The 20,872-nt window shown below is 53.9% G+C and overlaps 1 protein-coding gene across 2 annotated transcripts in view; it reads left to right on the top strand.

The window, feature by feature from the left end:
- The first annotated feature begins 2,954 nt into the window (after positions 1-2,954).
- Positions 2,955-20,872, top strand: part of GNG7 (G protein subunit gamma 7) — a 76,151-nt gene continuing 58,233 nt past the window's right edge. Inside the window, exons 1-2 of one of the 2 annotated variants that reach the window (XM_069878264.1) lie at positions 2,955-2,975; positions 17,766-17,842. The gene's annotated coding sequence lies outside the window, so the exon portion shown is untranslated. Of the gene's footprint in view, positions 2,976-17,765; positions 17,843-17,982; positions 18,006-20,872 lie in introns of those variants that run through there. The other variant, XM_069878266.1, reaches the window with a different exon arrangement.

Genomic DNA, 20,872 nt, shown 5'->3' with positions numbered 1-20,872 from the left:
TAGCGTGCCCGCCGGCGCACACGTGTCTGCACATCGGTGCCAGTGCACGTACACACACGCACATGCATGTACCCCGTGCACACGCGTGTGCCCCCGGCCCTGGCTGCGGGCGCGAGCTGCCGTCCCCGTGGGGAGGGGAGCGGGGGGAGCGCGGTGCCTGCGTCATCATGCCTGTTGCCGTGGAAACCATCTGCTCCCCGGGCGCGGGAGCTGCGTGGGCACACGGATGCGGGCGGGGGGAGCGCAGCTGCTGCGGCTGCAAGGGCCTCGGCAAGGGCACCGCTCCGCGGGGATGTCACGGCTCCGTGGGGATGTGACCGCTCCGTGGGGATGTCACGGCTCCGTGGGGATGTCACAGCTCCATGGGGATGTGACGGCTCCATGGGGATGTCACAGGTCCGTGGGGATGTCACGGCTCCGTGGGGATGTGATGGCTCCGTGCGGTTGTCACAGGTCCGTGGGGATGTCACGGCTCCGTGGGGATGTGATGGCTCCGTGCGGTTGTCACAGCTCCATGGGGTTGTCACGGCTCCGTGGGGATGTCACAGCTCTGTGGGGATGTCACAGTTCTGTGGGGATGTCACGGCTCCGTGGGGTTGTCACGGCTCTGCGGGGATGTGACAGCTCCATGGGGATGTCACGGCTCCGTGGGGATGGTCCTGGCTGCGTGGCAATGGCTGTGGCACCACCAGGATGGTCAAAGGTCCCTGGGGATGCTCAGGGCTCCACAGGGACTCACAGCTCCGTGGGGACATCACAGCTCTGTAGGGATTGTCGTGGTTCCACGAGGACATCACGACTCCAGGGGGACGGTCGTGGTCCTGTGGGGGTGGCCACAGGGCCCTGGGGATGCTCAGAGCTCCACGGGGACAGTCACAGTCCGTGGGGATGTCACAGCTCCCCAGCATCTGCCAGGGCAGCCACTCCTGTCCCCGTGTCCCCCCCTCGGTTGGCGCTGGGGTGGGACGGGCAGGTGCCGGGACCCCCAGAGGCCCAGACAAGGCTGGGGGGGTCACACCAAACCTCTGGCCCCCTGCGCTGAGACCCCCCCAGCTCTGCAGCGCCTTCAGCCTGGGGACAGAAAATCTCTGCCTCCTCCATTCCCGGGACTGCCACCCCCCTCCCTGTCCCCCCATCCTGGCTGGTGCAGGTGGAGCCTGTGGAGCAGGAGAACCTGCTGCAGCTTGGGGCGTCCCTGGGGATGCTCCGAGGGATGGTCCTCAAGGTGCTCCCCAGGATGCCCCTCCGGATGCTTTTGCTCTCAGCAAAGGCCACTCGTTCCCAGAAGGATCGAGATGGACAATCCTTGCAGGACATTTTGTGCTTCCCCAGGGCCCGAGGTTTTAAATAAGCCCTTCCTGAGTGTTAATTAGCAGGATGAGCCATGGCACAGCTTTTCCCAGCGCTCCCGGAGCCAATGAGGAGCTGTTGCTGCAGCCATAAAACTGCTTAAAAGCGCAAATCCAACATTTGGGACCCAACCCAGCTCCAGGCACCGTGGTGGCCGGTGGGACACGGTCCCTGTGTCCCCTCCAGGGAGGGCCTGGTTGGAGGCTCCCGGCAGCGCCCGTGGCCCTCGCACCCCTCGGGGCGGCACTCGAGCCCCTCAAGGTACCAGCACGAAGCCGGGGGGTCCCCCTGCTCCCCAGCTGCAGCCAAAGCGGATTATAACACCACAGGCATATGGGAGCAAACTGGATCAGGGGAGAAATCAGCCTTCTTGCCATTAACAGGATTACTGGTTTTCAGCCCAGCGCTGGCACAGCCGCCGGCAGGAGCAGCCCAGACCCATCTCGGTTCCTGCTGGGGCTGGAGGTGCAGCTGGAGCATCCCAGCCTGGCACTGGAGCATTCCGGCCTGGCACTGGGATGCACTGGGGAGCGATGGTTGCTGCGTCCTCTGCCCCAGGGCCGCGGGGCTGGGGGCGCGGGGGAACCGAAGCCTCGATTCGCGGCCTCGCTGTGATGAGCGGGATTCCCTGCGGCCCCCACGCGGCTCCCACCCGCCAACGGTTCATACCCCCCTGGACGTTCCCCTTGCTCTGCTGGGACCCAGGATTGGGGGGGCCAAGCTGGGCCCCCGCGCGGGGCTGGGGGCGCCCAGAGCTCCGTGGGGACGGACACGGCTCCATCTTGGCCCCACGTCACCCTGAGCATCGGGGGGCTCGAGGCGTCCTCTCCCCCAGCTCCAGGGGTTCAGGGGCTCTGCCTGGGGGCTCAAGGGGTCCTGGGGTAGGGTTTTCCTCTGCCCCCCAAGCTGGAAATGGAAGGGGGGGGCACAGCAATGGGTTTTGGGGTGCCCAGGGGTGTCGGGGGGCCCTGAGGGCTGTGACGGGAGGGAGGGGGCTGGGGGGGAGCAGAATGGGGGCTCACAGGAAGAAGCAGAAAGGGGGGGCTGTGGGGGCTGTGGGGGGGGAGCAGAAAGGGGGGGCCGGGGAGGGCTGTGGCGGAGGAGGAGCAGAAAGGGGGGGCCGGGGGGGCTGGCTGGGTGAGGGTTGGGGGGGAACAAGATGGGGAGGGGTGAAGAAGGGGGAGAGGCAGACAGGGGGATGCTGGGGGAGTCTGAGTGGGGGTCCCGAGGGGTCCCGAGGAGGGGGAGACAGAGCTGGGGGGCCCGAGGGGGGGCGGGGGGGGGGGTCCCCGCGTCTCTCATTAACATTAACGCCCTGTCCCCGCCGTCCCCGCCCCCTCCCGCCCCGCGCGCCCATTGGCCGCCGCCGCCCAGGCCCCGCCCCCTCCGGCCAATCGCCGCGCGGGGCTCGCGCCCATTGGCGGGCGGCGCTGTCGATCACGCGCTGGGGGCGGGGCCGAGGCGCGGGGCTCGCGCTCATTGGCTGGAGGCGCTGCCGGTCACGCGGAGGGGGCGCAGTCCCCGTTAGGGGGCGGGGCCGGCGCGCGGGGCGGGGCGCGGAGGGCGTTGCGCGGCGGCTCCGGCGGCGGCTCCGATCCCTCCGCCGAGCGGCCCCGCCGGGACCGGTGAGCACCGGGCGGGGGGAGCCTCGGGCACGGGCCCTGCGGGCTCGGGGGCCGCCGCGACAACCGGAACGGGGCGTGGAGGGGGGTGGCGGGGTCCCAGGAAGGGGACTGGGGGCGCTGGGCGAGGCGGGGATAGAGAGGGGGGGTCCCGGGGGGGTCCCAGGCCGAGGGCTGGGGGCGCTGGGCGAGGGAGGGGATGGAGATGGGGGTCCCCAGGGCGGTTGTAGGATTGGGGACTGGGGGGGCCCAGTGAGGGGTTGGGGGGTCTGGGTGGGGAAGGGGCGTGTGCAGGGGGATGGGGGTGGGGGGGTCCCAGGGCTGGGGTTGGAGACTGGGGGGGGGGTCCCAGGGCTGGGGTTGGAGGCTGGGGGGGGGGGTCCCAGGGCTGGGGTTGGAGGCTGGGGGGGGTCCCAGGGCTGGGTTGGAGACTGGGGGAGGGTCCCAGGGCTGGGGTTGGAGATTGGGGGGGGTCCCAGGGCTGGGGTTGGAGATTGGGGGGTGTCCCAGGGCTGGGGTTGGAGACTGGGGGGGTCTCAGGGCAGGGGTTGGAGACTGGGGGGGCCCAGGGCTGGGATTGGAGTGGCTGAAGAGAGAGGGGTCATGGGCAGGGCAAGGGGGGAATGGAGATGGGGATCCCGAGGGGGGTCACAGGGTTGGGGACTGGGGGGTCCCAGGTGAAGGATTGGGGGGGTTGGGTGAGGGGAGGACGTGGGCAGGGTGGGGGGGGGTGCTGTGGGGAGGGGGCTGAGGGGCTGGACGTGTCCTGGGGTCCCACAGGTTGCAGGTGAGGGGATCCTGGGCAGAGGGGGGATGTGAGGGGGGTCCCAGGGCAGGGTCTGGGGGCTGAAGGTTGAGGTTCGTGGGTTATTGAGAGGAGGGGTGGCTGCAGCATCCCTGGGTTCCATGTCACTGAGGTGAAGCGAAGTAGAGGGGGGAGTGGGGGCTGCAGACAACGAGAGGAATCTTCCTCCCTCTCCTCATTTCTAAGTAAAAGTGTGTGGAGTGAAAAACCAATGGCTGGCAGGTGTCCTTTGGAGTGAAGGGAGGGAAACAGGCACCGTGTAGGTGAGCAGGGGCTGGAGGTGGGTTCCTGAATGGGATTCACCCCTAGGATGGGCCAGCAGGAGTTGCCTTCAGTAAAACCCAGAGGGACTGTGGCAGGGCCGTGTTCTGCTCCAAGATACCTTCTCTGTTACTGCTTGTCAACAAGGTGAGATGTTGTTGTGGCTTTTAAGGCACCGAGTTATCTTCAGTGAGTTTTGGGGTTGTTCTTGGGAAAACTGGCAGCCTCCAGGTTTGTTTGTAGCCGTGGGCTCCTTGTAAAACAGACCCCGACAAGGGCAGCTGTGGTGATCGCGACCACGAGCAAAGCTGACTTGCAGCGGACCGCAGAAGTCTGGAATTTGGTCTATTTAGACTGAGTTTTTAAGTCGATTTGAGGCCTTCGAGGTAATTTCCTAACTGCTTTTCAGAGGTTGCTCGCTTCTTGAGCACTTGGTACCAAAGTCAGACCCTCACCCTTCAGAGGCTTTGCTTGTGTCCGGCTTTCCGCTGTGTGGGATATTTTGTTGTGCGGAGACAGATGAGCTGGTGGCGGCAGATTTGGGTTCCAAGTCAGCTTCCCAATCATAAAGGAAGCACGCGGGAGATCTGTGACTCCGTTTCACCATTTATCATACTCTGGTTGTAGCCAGGATGGGGGGAGAACACACCCAAAAAGCTGGATCAATATGTTTAAATAGAGCTTATTGTCTGAGAGGTTCTCTTCTGCCATCTGTAGCTGTAGAACAAATGGAGATGGCTCTTTTGTGTGGCTGGAGTGTTGTGGTGGGTTTTAATGATTCGACGTAGCTGCCAGTTTGTCTTCCGTATTCATCTTATCCCTGGATATAGTATTTAGCTGCTATTACTGAGGGTAATTAATGCTTCTTGCCCTTGAGAGTTACCTGAGGAAGGCGTTATCCCCCTGGGACAGCAGGGGAGTGGTGGCTTGCCGGGAGCCCGACTGCTCTCGGCTCAAACAGGCGAGAAGAAGAGTCGTTCCATGTCTGGGAGAGGAGCGTGTGACCCGGAGACGTGGGTTTGTCCTCTGCTCATCACACTTCCCCCATGGCCCAACTTCTCCCTTCCTGCCTTATTTCCTTATCTGCCAAACAGCGATATCTGCCCTGCCTTGTGCTCGGGGAGGTTGTCGTGGCCTCGAGTCCGTTAGTGTAACGAGGCGAGTGCCCTGCTGCCAGACCTCCGGTCCTGCCGCTTGTCCCTGGACGTGGCTCTGGAGGAACTTGACGCTCTGCCCTTCAGAAGATGCTGATTTTTATTGCTGGTAACTGCCGCTCTCCGCTTCCTCGCGTGTGAGAGGGGCGGCCGTGGCTCGGCGACAGGGAATCGTGGCTCTCCCTGCCAGGAGCCGTCCCGTTAGCGGAGAGCTTCGTCCTTGGAGCTGCTGGCCGGGCGCCAGCACCGAGCTAATTGCCCTTCGAACAGGCTGGTTTGTGTCAAGATTGAAGTAGCCACTTGTCCAAAGTTTCCTTTGACGTCTTCGGAAGGAGGCGGTGAACGGCAGAACTCGAGCTGCTGCTTAAAACTCCCCTTTTGGACCTTTGGGCTGTGAAGGTTGGCTCGGGCTGGAAAGATCGGATGGTTTGATTGTCTTGGGTTCATAGACCCCATCGTGGCTCTGAGCTGGTGGGAGTTTCCAAGCTGCTTTTCCCATCGCTGCGGGCTGGGACGGCAGCGTGGCTGTGCCGTAGGACATGGGTGGGTTTGAAATTGTTTGGGGTTTATAAAAAACTACACCTTTCCCAGCAGAATGGTTTGAAGGGAGGAACCCACTGGCTGCTCCCGTGACTGGCGGAGCCGGTGCTGGTTCCTCATCTTCACAAGATGTTGAAGGAATTGAGATTTGAAGGTCTAATAGTTGAATTTTGAGGTAGAAATCTCTCTGTGCTTGCTCAAATACAACTCAAATTATTTAATTGGCTTAACCACAGACCAGAAATCTTTGCTGTGGATACAGTGAGTTCTGGAATTGCCTGGCTGTAGCATCTCTGCCTTCTTTGGATGCTCTGTGTGTCAGATCTTCTCACCTGCCACCAGATGTGATAGATTAACTTTCTCTTTTATGGCTTTCCAAGTGTGATATGTGGAATGTCGGAAGGAATTAACCTGGAAAGGGAACAAAACTAAAGGAAAAAGCAACTCCAGTTCCTTCCAGCAGTGGGGTCTGACTGTTGTGGCAGGAAGGGCAAAGCAGAGCTGCTTATAAAGACATTGATTAGCTTGTATTTAAGAATAAATGACTGGGAGAGCCGGGCTGTGGTTTTGGGTCCCAGCTGGGAGCATCCTGCTCCGGTGGCCACGCGGGTGCGGAAGCGATGGGCGATTCGCCTCGGCCGCCCGCTCCGTCCTCGCCGTTCGCCCCAGCCGTGTCATTCTTGCTGCTGTCACGGCTCAGAGTCCCCTGTTGTCATCTGCTCGCTGCCTCCTTCTGCTCAAAGGCCCCTTTATTGGGACTCCAGCACAAACAGGCCCTTGTGTGGCACAGCCCCGGTTCCATTTTACACCCCGTCTCTGAAAGTGAAAGTCGCTCTCCGGAGTCCCAGGCTTTTCCATGTAAATTTTTATCTCCATCAGTTCCATAAACACTTTGAAATGTTGGCTGTATTGCGCAACCGTGCTGCCGGCTTCCCTCCTCCCTGCTGCTGCTCCTCCGAGATACCCAAAAAGCCACTTTAGAAACCCGCTCAGGACAACAAATTGGTGTGAAAAGGCTGAATATTGTGATCTGCCGGTGATTTGTGGGGCTGGTTGTGTTTGGTGCAAGTGGCTGCTGTGTGTGAGGAGCCGTTCTCCAGCTGAAACAGCTCCAATCTTCGTTTTAAGGGGCGTAGGAGACAGAGTTTTCCTGGGAATGAGTTATGAATTCGACTGATATTTCAATCTCAAACATGCCTGAAATCTCCAGTAGTTTTTGTTAACTGGGTGGGAAGGAATTGGCTGTGATGTTAGGAAATAAAAAGGGAGGAAATTCAGGCGTGTTGTTAATGCTGGGACACGGAACAGGAAATTTAGTGAAGGATTATCCCTTTTTTCTCATTTATTGTGTGTTTTTCCCCCTTCTAACAGACAAGATAAACCTGTCAAGAACTCCAGCCTGTGTGATGGAAAACGCTTCCAGATTTTAAAGATACGTGTTTTTAATGGGCTTTTAACAAGCTGTAAAAGCTGAGAAACCTCAGTAACTCCAGCTTTGGTTTATTTTCATTTGCCAAAAAAAGGGGGAAAAAAAGCTAGAAAATGGGCTGTCTAAGAGTAACGTTAAAAATATCTCACAGTGTGGACGTCCGAGCACAGGACGGGCTGTGGCGCGGAGCCAGCGTTGGAGCGCGGGCCCGGGATGGGGGTTCCTCCTCCAGCCTCCTCTTGCTGCTCCAGAAGGAGATGGACACGCTGCTGCTGTCCTCCAAAAGCTTTTTGGTTTATTTCAACTGATCCCCTCCAGAAACAACCAGTCTATTTTTAAATATATAGAATAGTTGGGGTTGGGGTTTTTTTGAGCCCTGAAGGCTTTTTGTCCATTTCTGCCTCAGCGGCACTTAGAAAAATGCACAAGGTCTGAATGTTTCTTGTGTTTTTAACCCGTTGCAGCTTGTCCTGAGATTTTCCTCCTGCAGCTGTGGAACAGCAGAAGAGTTTCTCTGTGGCTGAGCTTTTAGGAGGTTATTCCAGCTGTAGTCATGGTTATTCTCATTTCCTCCGGCCGAAGGGTAACTTCTTTTTTTTTTTTTTGCTGGCAAGGGAGCAGTGTTTATGCTCAATAAATCGTGACGTACCACGGCTTCTCTTTTCAGTTACTCGCTATGGATTGTGGTACAATTCCCAAACACAAACGTTGTGAATTTAATGTTCCTGTGTGACTTTCTGTAGGGGGAAAAACCAAAAAGGCCTGAGGAGCTCTTTTTCTTTTCCTTTTTTTAAAGATCCTGTCCCTGAAAACACTCAAGACCAGGTTGGATGGGGCTCTGAGCAACCTGATAGGGCTGAAGATGCCCCTGCTCCCTGCTGGGGGGTTGGACTGGGTGACCCTCATGGTCCCTTCCAACCCAAACCGCCCATCATGAGGGTGGAGTTGGGTGGGCTTTGAGGTCTCTTCCAACTCAGCCCATTCTGTGATTCTACGACTGTAGCTTAGAAATGGGGAAAGAAATTTACAGTGCGTCATATTCTTTATGTGGGATTTTTGAGGGAGTCTGTTTTGAAAAGCCAGGAGAGGAGAAGGCATTAAAATAAGGAAATATTATCTGGCAGTTGGGAGCGGGTTGATGCCCTGTAGGACTAACAATGGGATGAGGTATGGAGGGGAAACTCTCCAGGACTGGAAATTCACAAGTTTATGGTCTTAAACTGAAATTTTTGATGTGGTCAGGGAATCGCTGAGCCCAATTCTGTTGGTTTCTTGAATGTTGGTTGGTAAAGAAGGAAAATGGGGAATGTACAAAGGAAGAGGCCCCTTCCTCGGGTGCTCTGGTCGCTGCCTGCAGTCAGGAGGAGAACAGCCGGCAGGGTGGGCTGAGGGTCTGCTTGCTGAAGGGTTTTGGTGGGTTTTGTGGGTTTTGTTCCAAATGGGACACGATGGTTGTTTCAGGGGAATGTGACTGTAGGAAAACCTCTTGGAGAAGAGAGGAAAAGTACCTGGAAATAAACTACCCTCTCATCTTGTCTTTCTCTTCAAATTTACAACCCCGGGGCTGCTTTGTCCCCAGATGGTTTCCAGAACTGTTTGGTTTTGGGAATACGGGTATTTGTCCCTCACTAAACCTGGAAATGCTGCCAGTTTAGGGCAGGTGTGTTAGTCCGAGGTGTGACTGCGTTAGGCTGGTCCTTTAGGAAGGGACAGATGGTCCAAGGGCACTCAGCAAATATTGGGGCGCAGTCAGCAGTGTGGACACGGGTACCTCTGTCTCTCTACTTCTCCTGCTCTATTTTATTAAGTTGAATTTCTAGCATTCCAGCATCTGTCGGAAAGAGCCGCTTCAGGCTGTACTGTGCGTTCCCAGCTCTTTTGAATGAATTCCTGGTGCTGGGAAGCAGCTGTAGAAAGCTCAACCCCAGGAAAAGATGCAGGAGCAACGGGTGGAATTCTCTAATTCTGTTTTGGTGAGTCTGTTGACTATTCTTTGCGTGTTAAAGCGTGAATCCCACCCTGCGCTATCCCTGCTGCAAATCCCTTTCTGACAAAGGCAATGAAATCCTACGTTTTCTGCTGATTTACACTGCAGTGGTGCAGCGCCAGCCAAGTTCATTTGTTAGTGCTCAAATATTGAAGAGCCTGGAGGGGCTCAAGGCCAGGTTGGATGGAGCTTTGAGCAACCTGGTCCAGTGGGAGGTTTCCTTGCCCGTGGTAGGGGTGGAACTGGATGGGTTGGAGGTCCCTTGCAACCCAAACCATTCCAGGATTCTGTGAAATGTACGGCGTATGGTCCTTTGTAGAAACTTGTTGAACTTAGAGCAGTTGCTTTAAAGACTGATCTGTTGCGCTTGATGAAGAGCAGAGGCACTCTGTAAAGATGTGAACAAAAATTATTGCCTACAGGAAAGCTGGAGAGGGGCTTTTGGTAAGGGAGGGCAGGGATAGGATCGGGGAGAACGATTTGAAGCTGAAAGAGGGGAGATTGAGATGAGATCTTTAGGGAGAAATGTTTTGCTGTGAGGGTGGGGAGGCCCTGGCCCAGGGTGCCCAGAGCAGGGGTGGCTGCCCCATCCCTGGAGGGGTTCAAGGCCAGCTTGGATAGGGCTTGGAGCCCCTGATCCAGTGGGAGGTGTCCCTGCCCATGGCAGGGGTGGCACTGCGTGGGCTTTGGGGTCCGTTCCATCTCAAACTATTCTGTGATTTTATGCTTTGCAGCGTTTTTAACTCGACGCTGGGGTGAACACATTTGTTGGTGTGGATCCAAGAGGAGCTGTTGCAGGTGGCAGCCGCAGCCCTGTGCTGGCAGCCCCGCGATGCCGATGGGACTGGTTGGCTGCCAGCCGTTAGTCACGGGCACTCCTTCTTGGGAAGAGTAGCTCGTGGGCTGAGAGAAGTAATTATTTTCTAAGAGCCCTGTGGGGCACAAGCAATTCAGCTCCTGGAGGACAAGGAAGGGCTGGCTCTGGAATGTTAGTTAAAAAAATTGCGTGCATACGAGCTGCAGCTGGTGACGACTTGACTGGAATTTAATTTACCCAGGCATTGTTCATCACAGGCATCATGGAAGACACGAGCTCCCAAAACAATCGCTGACCTGGTGCAGCTTTTGGGGCTAATTGCAGTGGAAGTCGGAGCACGAGAGCTGCGCTGGGCAGCCTTTCAGCTCACGCAGGGAAGAAGCTGAACTGTTCTGATTCCAGCCCTTCTGGTGGATTGTCCAGCTCAGCCTTCACCTCGCCGGCCGCTCGTAGCGATTAAAGGCGCTCAGCGCTAGGGACCTGCGGGTGAGCGAGCGAGGGCAGCTCCTGCCGAACTGCACAGCTTGCAGGGGGCAGCGAGGAGCTGCAAGAAGTCAGCGCTTCTGCCTGATCACAGAATTCATCTTTCTCTGATTGCTAATTAGATGGTTAATGTGCTTTGCCTTATTATCCCACCCTCAGCTTTTCTTTCTGGGGATCTGGGCTGACACTTTCTAGAGGCTCTGAAGAAGCAGTTAACTCTTAGGTTTCTTTAGTATGAAACCAACCTGGGCTTTTGGGATGTCTTTGAGAAGTATTTGTGATGCATAAGTGTGGGGAAAACCACCTGTGTGCTCTGGATGTAAGATTTTTGTTAGGAGAACACATGATATTGACTCAATCTTAATGGCACAGCACAGTTTGCCATGGAATCGTGGAATGGTTTGGGTTGGAAGGGACCTAAAGCCCATCCAGTCCCACCCCGGCCATGGGCAGGGACACCTCCCACTGGATCACGGGCTCCAAGCCCCATCCAACCTGGCCTTGAACCCCTCCAGGGATGGGGCAGCCACCCCTGCTCTGGGCAGCCTGGGCCAGGGCCTCCCCACCCTCACAGCAAAACATTTCTCCCTAAGATCTCATCTCAATCTCCCCTCTAGATGATCTAGATGATCTTTAAGGTCCCTTCCAACCCTCACTATTCCATGAGTCTGTGTTGAAGAATATCTTTGTGTGAGCCCAGAGAAGATGATTTTGCTCATTCCAGCAGGTCAGCAAGTGGTCTACAGGGCAGTGACTTTAATTCCATTTGAATATTCTCAGTGACTGTCGGTTGTGTACAAGGAAAAAGCATCTAGATGAGTAGCCGCTGGCTGTGCTGGAGAGGAGTCTTCACCCTCCTGCAAAACTTCTTAAAAACCTGTGGCTTGGGGTTTTTTTGTGAAGGTGTGAAAAATGCTGCTCTTGTGTTATCTGGAAATAGTTCTCACCTTTGGAAGAATATTGTTTGGCAGTGCTGGAGAGGCAAAGGCTCAAAATAGCAGCAGCTGCCATAGGCCAGGATGGAGCAGAGTCGAGTGAGTTGCGTTGTCAGTCATGGGAACAGAAATCCAATTCCACCTGCGGATGAGCATTCCCGAAATAGAAGAGGGTTGTCAGCGAACAGAGGAGATGTATTGTGTGCATCTCTTTGGTGCACAGTTACTGCACTCCCTCGTACTGCATGAAAGGAAAAAAAGAATTAAAAGTTGCTGTGGTTTCGCTGTAGCTCGAGAGAGAAACCGCGTCCTGCTCTTCAGCAAATAACAGCTGGGAGAGGTGGTTTGGCTGCCGTGCTGTTGTTTTCTAGGTGAAATAGAATCATAGAATCACAGAATCACAGAATAGTTTGGGTCAGAAGGGACCTCCAAGCCCATCCAGTTCCACCTGTCATGGGCAGGGACACCTCCCGCTGGATCAGGGGCTCCAAGCCCCATCCAGCCTGGCCTTGAACCCCTCCAGGGATGGGGCAGCCACCCCTGCTCTGGTTCCGAAGCGTGTGGCTCCCCAGTTCCCGGAGGGCGGCTCTGCCAGCCTGGGAGAGATGTGAAAGGCTCCAGGGTGTGGAAGAGCACTTGGAGAAGGCTGGTGGAGGGGCAGGAAATCTTGTTTCAGGCCTAACAAAGGTGTAGGAAATTCGTTAATGCCCCGGGCTGCAGAGTTGCCCCTGGAGGTAATTGAGTTGATGCCTCTCTGAGTTTTGAACTGTGCGGATCATGGTGAGTGCTCCTGAGGCATTTCAGGTTCAAAGTCCTCTTGTATGCAGGCATTTTTCCTGTAGTTCTTGAAGGCAAAGAGTCTCTGGTGCAGCTGTTTTTCTTTTAAGAGCTTCCCGAATCTGCCAGCTCGCTGCGTTTAACCATTTTCCCTTGATTTAATCATGTCATCCTTGAAACCGTGGTCCCCTGCATAAATAAACCCTTCCTCCTTCGTCTTTTCCGTGTGCAGCCGCTGCGATACACTGTGATTACGGGTTCAAATTCCTGCAGGGACTGATTGTATCGAGCTGTCGTGAGCACTGGTTCCTGTGGATCGGGCTTTGGATCGTCGGGCACAGCAATGCGGATGGCTTCTGGCGAGAAGTTGTCCAAACGCAGCTTGATTTCTAAGTGCATGCAAGGTAAAAATTAATCCAATGTGGTATTTTATTTAATTACCACAAAAGGGCTTGGTGTTGGCTCTGCGTTTCGCTCCTGTCTTTCTCCTGTTGGCTGCTTGCTTGCAGTGTCAATTCCTGTTCTTCCAAACCAGAGGAGCCAGGGACCTGCTGGCTTGACCTGGAGCCTTACAAGGATTCAAAACAAAATAGAAGGTCTGGGTAGGAAGAAGGATGGTCCTGGACCCCTAATTCTGTAACAGGTTTGAGAGGATTCTGTCCACATCTGCTCCATTTCCTCTGCTAAAGGCGGTTGGTGCTTGAGCTTGTTTGCAGATGAACCTGTTATGTGATCTCACACTTGTCCCTAATGCCGGGTGTGTTTCCCTTCCACCGTAGGGAATGAGTGTGATGAAGGATTTGGAGAGCAGAGAGCTTGCTGGCAGACTTGTCACCAAGTGCTCTCTTCAGGGTTTTGTGAGCTGTGTAAACGTGTTAGAAAAGAACGGATTTTTAAGTGGGAGCTCATAAATTCATGACCTCCTGCACGGAGAGCTGGCAAGCGCCTTGCTGTGAGTGGGAATTTGCTTGTTTCTTTGCATGACCACATTTACAGAGATTCAGCCCCAATCTGTCTCTATAAATATTATTAGTTTCCTTTTGTGGCTTGTGTGACACTGAGGCAGATCTAGTTAGGAGTGGGCTCTCCGTAGTGTCGAAGGCTTTTCTGGTTTTCTACGAAGAACAATTTTTGCTCTGATCTCAGGAGGTTTGTTCGTGCAGTTTGGACCCAGCTGGTGTGGGAGAGGACGGACCTGCGAGGGCAGAGTAGGGATGACATCGCCACGCGTCATTGTGGCTCTCGGGACATCGTGGGCTCTTGCTGTCATCTTCTGGATGATGTGAACCACTCTTGGGGTTCCAGCGGTGGAAGGAGCTTCACCTTGAGCTCCTGCCAAAGTTGTTCTGGTGCCGGGGATGTGGGTTCAGTGATAGTGTGAGGGGTAATGGTTGTCGGCTGAAAGAGGGGAGATTGAGATGAGACAATCTGCTTGCAGATTTTTAGAAGCATCAACGTGATTATAATGAGGCAGTTGAGATTTTTTTTCAACAGCAGATTAGTAGGGAAGGAAACTATTGCTTCTTGAGAAGCTTTCAATAGAAGATACCAAAAAAAGGGCCAAGCATCGTTCAGATACCCCATCCTAAATATTCTTTTGTTTAAAAGCCTGGTTCTGTGCTCCTCCGAAGCAGACCAAAGCTTTGTTATGTGAGTAGCTTTTGCCTTAAACATGGGGGCTGGAGATTGAGAACAAATGGTACCTGGCTCTATTAAAAACTAGTGAATGCAAATCTCGTTTTGTGCTACCATCTCATAATCCTAAATCATTTTTCCTGATATTTCAGTATGTGAAGCTGCGTGTAGAAGGCTTTGCTGTCTGTGGCCCGCTGTGCGGGGCTGGTGCTGTGCTGTGTCACACGGGCTTTTGTCCTTGTATTCAGGGAAAGACAGCGAGTCCCGCGTAGCCAGTGGGAGACGCTTGGTTCAGTGCAGGCAGCGCCTGGCAGAGCAACACGTTAGCAGCTGGGTCCAGGGCCTCGGGTCGTTGTGTGATGGACAGAGCAGCGTTTCAGCTTTGGGAAGTGAAGATAGAGATGGTTGTGCTGTGCTGCTGTCTTTTTCATAGCCATAGAATCATGGAGTGGCTTGGGTTTGAAGGGACCTTAAAACCCATCCAGTCCCTAAGATCTCATCTCAATCTTCCCTCTTTCAGCTTCAAACTGTTCTCCCTCATCCTGTCCCCACACTCCCTGCTCAAGAGCCCCTTCCCAGCTTTCCTGGAGCCCCTTTCAGCGCTGGAAGCTGCTCTAAGGTCTCCTCAAAGGTTTCTCTTCTCCAGGCTGAACAACCCCGGCTCTCTCAGCCTGTCCTTGTATGGGAGGTGCTCCAGCCTTTGGATCATCTCTGTGGCCTCCTCTGGATTTGCTCTTACAGTCTTTTGGACTTTTTTTTTTTTACACTTAAATTTGTTTATAACCTGGCTTTGAACGCTATGTCTATTTTAACGTTTTTCTTTGGTGGGGGGGAGAAGAGATAAAGGTGCTCAAAAGGAAGGGTTTAAGGGAGGGTGATGCAGAGGGCTCTCTTTATACTCATCCGTGGAGTCTATGCGCCTCTGGTAGTGAAGAAAAAGAACAGTTTATATCAACATGGAATGGTCTGGCCTAGTTCTGGTTTATATCATGTGTTATTACCTGAATAGGTTCCAGTCACAGCTGCCTTCCCTGCACTCGCTCACAGCTGCAGCCCCAGAGGGGCTGGAGGAGAGTCAGGACCCTCTGGCCTGTGCAGCAGTTGAGGGGTTTTGCTCCTGGCAGTTCTCTCTGGATTTCAGCCCCAAGACAAGAGTCGATACGGAAGGGAACAAGCGCCTCTCTGTTCCAGTAGGCAGGCTGGTAGATACTGGTGCCTCATGGGCTGGACTGGAGTGAGTTTAGCGGTGTCTAAAGGCAGTGGATTTACAGGGAGGCTGAGAGGCTCTGGCATTTTGTGTGTTGCCTCAGTGGTGCCTGCGTCTGTCTGACAGCCAGGTCGGAGCTGTAGCAGCTGATGCTGCTCAGACACTGCAGGTAGGAGATGCTGATGCACAACTGGGCCACGCGGCACGTGTGCCGTGACTACGCCTGGAGCCTGTGCGTGTCCATCCAGGCGAGATGCGCAGGCAGTGGGTGGTTAATGCTCCTCTGTTTCCCTCTCGGGCTCTTCCAGGACTCCCAGGGGCACAGCTTTATCACAGAACAGGGTCCTGCAGGTGCACGTCGGGGCTGCTTTGCTCTCACAGCCGTACCAGGCAAGTAATTGCACTGGCACGTTGGGCTGAACCTTTCAGACAGCGTAACTCTGCAGTTTGTGGCGAGCAGCCTGAAACGCCGCTGCTGCTCCTTCTCGTCTCTAACAGCAGCGGCTGCTAAACTGCTCGGCGCGACGGAGCCAACGCTCTCGCTGTTCAGTTCAGAGGGGTTTGAAGAACAAATAAATGACTCTGTTTAATTGTGATTGACATTGTTTCCTGCGAAGCTGTCCCCTCTGCAGGGGAAACACGGCAGAGCCATAACAGGAACAAGCAAACAGCCCGCGCTTCCTGGTGACTGGAGTGACTCCGCTGACTTGAAATGCATCACTGCTTTCGTCTGTCACTGCCTGACTTTCATCTGGGGTGTTTTGCACTGTTAATGATTAGACATCAAACAGTTCCCTCTAGAAACGAGCCACTTGCCCTCACCGAGCTCGTAGCATCTGTGCCGGTGCTGTTGCCATGAGCACAGGCTGAGCCCCAGCCCAGGTCCTGCACCTTAAAGGAAACTCAAGCTTGGAAAAGCTTTACCTAAAAGAATTCATATTCTCTATTCTCTTTCTCCTTGCTTTCCTGAGTGTTCCAGCACGACAGGGCGTTTCTCTTCCAACAGAGAGGGCTCTTTGAGGGCCAAGCATCAGAGGGGTTGGCTGCTGTCGGAAGGGCTGAGCAGAGTCCCTGCGAGGTAAAGACTGAAGTCGTACCTGGAGCTTGGTACGCGATGCAGTGTAAACATAGACGCGCTGAGGGTGTTTACCCTTAAGTCAATGACAAAGCTCACCTGTCGTTGGTGGAGACAGGCTTTTGTCAGAGGTGTTGGCAAGGCTATAAATTCAGCCTCAGGAAGGTTCCTGAAGAGAGGTTTGTTAGCTCTGTAATGGTCCCATGCCCTCCCCAAGTTCTGCTTTTTACGCTGCGTTTAAAAACAAACAAACCAAACTAAAAATGGAGAACGAGTTGGGAGCAGCCCTGAGGAGAAGGATTTGGGGTGCTGGAGGATGAGGAACTCCACAAAAGCTGGCAAAGTGCAGTCACAGCCCAGAAACCAACCGTGTCCTGGGCTGCATCCAACGCAGCAGGAGCTGGGTGGGCTGTGAGGGCCCTTCCAGCCCAAGCCTTTCTGTGATTCTACGAACAAAACCTGTTGGGTCTGAAACTCACTGGGCTGTGTGTGAAGGCACCGTTGTAGCTGCAGATGTGCTGAGGACATAGGGAGGGGGTCTGGGATCTTGGCGCAGCCGCTCTGTGTCCTGTCGCTGCCACCCCTGCCCTGCAAGAGCTCCTGGGGTCCCTCGTGGTGACCTCGTCCTCAAGCTTCCCTCTGTTCCTTTCTGGTTCATGTGCCATGAGTCCAAACGCCACATTTCTCTTTGCAGTTTTAATTATCTGCTGCTTGACAAAGGAATAGAATGCAGCAATTTTCCTAACCTAAATAGTGGTTCCAAATGACTGTATTTCCAGCTCCCCTGTAACCTGTACTTAATTTAGGTGTGTGGGCTTTTTAATTGGTCGTTGTGGGGAGGAACAAAAAATGAAATGCTGCAGATCTGCCTTCCTCTCCCCTTTTTCTAATTCAATCTGTCTTTGTCATCCTTTTTCTCTTTGACTTCCAGGAGTTGCTCAGGCTATTTTTCCCTGGTTTCTTTTGTTGTAGCTTCTCTATCAGAGTCTTACATCTTTAGAAATATATATATAATGTGTGTGACTGCTGCCGTTACTGCATCGTTGTCAGTGTGTGACAAATAACGTGAGTGATGGCTGACTAAGCAGTCAGAATATTTCTTCCTTCTTTGTGTGCCGAGTGATATTTTTTTCCTCGCGGATGGCATCTCTCGTGGCGACGGAGCCATCTTCAGACTTGGATATGAAATTGCAGTGACTGCAGGCGGCTGCTCTGCCTTTAAATCAGCCTTAAAGAGCTGCCACCTACCTGGAGGGGTTCAAGGCCAGGTTGGATGGGGCTTGGAGCCCCTGATCCAGTGGGAGGTGTCCCTGCCTGTGGCAGGGGTGGGACTGGATGGGCTTGGAGGTCCCTTCCAACCCAAACCATTCTGTGATTAATGCTGGCTGACCCTCAGAGCTGCTGGTCACTGACTCCGTGTGGCAGGGCCCTCACGCTCACTGGGTGACTTTAAACATTTGTGCGATAGCCAAGCCTGACCTGGTTTCAAGCAGGGAGAAAACGGTGCCTGTGTCTGTTGACGTACAAGGGTCTTTGTAGCCATATGGCTGCTGCATTCATTAAATGAGGGGGAAAAAAAAGGTGTGAGGTTCTACAGCTGGTTGGATCAAAGCCTGACGCTTGGAGTAGCAGGCATTCCCTGCAGGAACGTTTTAATTGCTGAAAACTCTCTCCGTTTGCTTTTTTAGGAGAGCTGTCCTTTTCCAAGCTGGAGAGCGAATCTGCCTGTGTGCTGAAGGCAGCGGTGTGAACGTGCTCTGACCAGGTACGTGCATGCAGCACTGCACCACAAAGCCAGGCAAACCCTCTCTCTTGCCTCACAGTTAGTTTTCCACTTCTCTGCATCCTTGACACCCCAAACCATGAGGTGAGCAGTGTGAATGTGCTAACAACATGCTCAGAGTTCGCTTAGGAATGGTTTGACAAAGGTAAGTGCCTAAAATTTATAGGACCATCAAAGAGTCAGAATGGTTTGGGTCAAAAGGGACCTTAAAACCCATCCAGTCCCACCCCTGCCCTGGGCAGGGACACCTCCCACTGGATCAGGGGCTCCAAGCCCCATCCAACCTGGCCTTGAACCCCTCCAGGGATGGGGCAGCCACCACTGCTCTGGGCAGCCTGGGCCTCCCCACCCTCACAGCAAAACATTTCTGCCCAAGATCTCCTCTCAATCTCCCCTCTTTCAGCTCAAAACCATTCCCCCTCATCCTATCGCTGCACTCGCTGTTCAAGAGCCTCTCCCCAGCTCTCCTGGAGCCCCTTTCAGGCCTGGAAGCTGCTCTAAGGTATCCCTGGAACCGTCTCTTCTCCAGGCTGAACACCTCCAACTCTCTCAGCCTGTCCTTGTATGGGAGATGCTCAGATCATCTCCATGACCCAAAGGGCTCTTACCTCTATGCTGGGATGCTTATTCTGAATGGCCTTGTTTTCCTGTGCTGACTGATCCCCTCTGCAGTATCATCACTCAGAATATTCTCCTGGGTAGCCACAGTTCATTATTTGCCACACAATTCCAGGTGTGAAGATTGAAGTTTTGGTGGGATGCTCTAAAGGCACCTGCAAGGTTGTTATTCAAACCGACCTACCTTACCAGCAGCTCTTCCAAAATGCACTCGTGCTTCTTTCCTCAGAGCAATATATGAAGCAGGGGAGCAGCACCGGAGTCGCTTGGTGCCTCTGACGTGCCTGTTGGGCAGAAATTATTCTTTAAGAGATGCCAAGAGTGTGTTTGCCTTCCGAGTCCTTCCGTGGGGCTGGGTTTGGAGTCTCCAAGAGAGGGCAGTGTGTCCCTGGCAGCTGGAGCCCACAGCATCAGCTCCTTCTGCTCCTAATCAGTGTTCATCTCCAGAATGCTGAGAGAGCAGTAGTCCTTGAAGCCATTTGAAATGAGTAGTTGACTGGCAGGCTCATTAGCAAATGCACTGGGATCCGTGCATCACCATGTGACAGCCAGGGACGTGGCAGCGCTTCCTCTTGCCTCACTTTCTTAGACAATGTCCCCTCTCTGTCCCACTTGCCTCATTTTGCCCTACTTTTTGCACTTGGTGTCTCCTTCAAGAGGGGGCGATGGTCGTGGGGTTGGTGTAGAGCTTCGCTGTGAGTCAGAGTCAACCGGAGACTTAATTCAAACCATAAGGAACTGAGGAGAAAAACAACAAAAAAGGAAAACTAATGGGGGTTGTTAGATGTCATCTTTTGCCTCAGGGCTCCGAACAGGAAATGTTTATGCCAGTCTCCATCTCTAAAGCAAATCTGTGCTCACCGAAGAGGCGGATTTGTATTGAAGTGCAGCAGCCAGCATCTCTCCTCACCCCAGTGGGCTTTTTCCCTTTTCAGGTCACTGCTGGGTTTGGGTCTTGTGTTCAGGCCCTGTTTGTTAACCCTTGTGTTTGGCTCCACATGGCCACAACCAGCAGTTCCGTGCTGGCCAGGAGGCTTGCGGCACCGATCTGTTACTTGGGAAGCAGTTTGTAATCCTGTCTAATTTCTTCAGTTCACAAAGTTACATGAAAGCACCTTTATTGGTGACTTAAACCTTGCTGAAGCGATGCTGCCCTGGCCCAGTATATCGAGCACTCTGCTTGCCTGGGTTCATCAAGGTGTTAAGTCATTTTACTAATTAACAGTATAAAATTGCTTGGTAACCCCTGGAAGGTAGGGCACTTGCATAATGTGAAAGCACATTGAAATAACCTCAAAAGTTTCTTTGAGATCGAAACATATCCCAGGAGAAATGTCCGCATTTCAAACCAAACTATTAACCTTGCACCTAAATCCTTCCTCAGGTTCTCTCTCCTTTTGCTGCTTGCTTTCTGTAAGGGTAGAATGAGATGGAATGAGAATACGAGCTTGTCGTTCTAGTTGTGTGTGTGGTGGTTTTAGTGGTTTCAAGTCAACTGACTATATCCTGGGGCTGTGCCGAAAGAAGCGTGGCCAGCAGGTCTTTGGAGGTGATTCTGCCCCTCTGCTCCACCTGGAGCCCCGTGTCCAGTTCTGGAATCCCCATCAAGAGAAGGACATGGAGCTGCAGCGAGTCCAGAGGAGGCCACGATCTGAGGGCTGGAGCACCTCCTGTACAGAGACAGGCTGAGAGAGCTGGGGTTGTTCAGCCTGGAGAAGAGAAGGCTGCGGGGAGACCTTAGAGCAGCTTCTGGTCCTGAAAGGGGCTTCAGAAAAGCTGGGGAGGGGCTTCTTACAAGGGCCTGGAGTGACCAGATGAGGGGAAATGCCATTATATTGGAAGAGGGAAGATTTAGATTAGATATTAGAAAGAAATTCTTTATGCTGAGGGTGGGGAGGCCCTGGCCCAGGTTGCCCAGAGCAGGGGTGGCTGCCCCATCCCTGGAGGGGTTCAGGGCCAGGTTGGATGGGGCTTGGAGCCCCTGATCCAGTGGGAGGTGTCCCTGCCCATGGCAGGGGTGGGACTGGATGGGCTTGGAGGTCCCTTCCAACCCAAACCTTTCCATGATTCTGTGATTCTAAATCAACAGTCTGGTGATGTTTGAGACTTGTTATACTGGAACAGCTCCTGAATTGTTGGTGCAGCCTGTGACAAAGACTCCTTTACACTGCTCAGCTGCTTGTCATAATATTTGAACGCAAATGCCTGTGCGCTTTTACAATGGTACTTCAAGAATGATAAACCTCAGCGTCCCATCTGTGTTTCACTCTGGTATTCACAGCGTAATGAATTCCCCCTTCCCGCTTCAGCTGGATACTCTTTCACCTCCTCTTCCTGTTTCCAGCAGTTGTCAGCTTGGTGTACATTTAAAAATTCCTCCAATTTTTAGGAGGT

The sequence above is a fragment of the Phaenicophaeus curvirostris genome, chromosome 28, assembly GCF_032191515.1.
Source record: "Phaenicophaeus curvirostris isolate KB17595 chromosome 28, BPBGC_Pcur_1.0, whole genome shotgun sequence".
In the NCBI taxonomy this organism is placed as follows: Eukaryota; Metazoa; Chordata; class Aves; order Cuculiformes; family Cuculidae; genus Phaenicophaeus; species Phaenicophaeus curvirostris.
The sequence above is the reverse complement of the archived record's forward strand: the minus strand, read 5'-3'. Positions and strand labels throughout refer to the sequence as shown.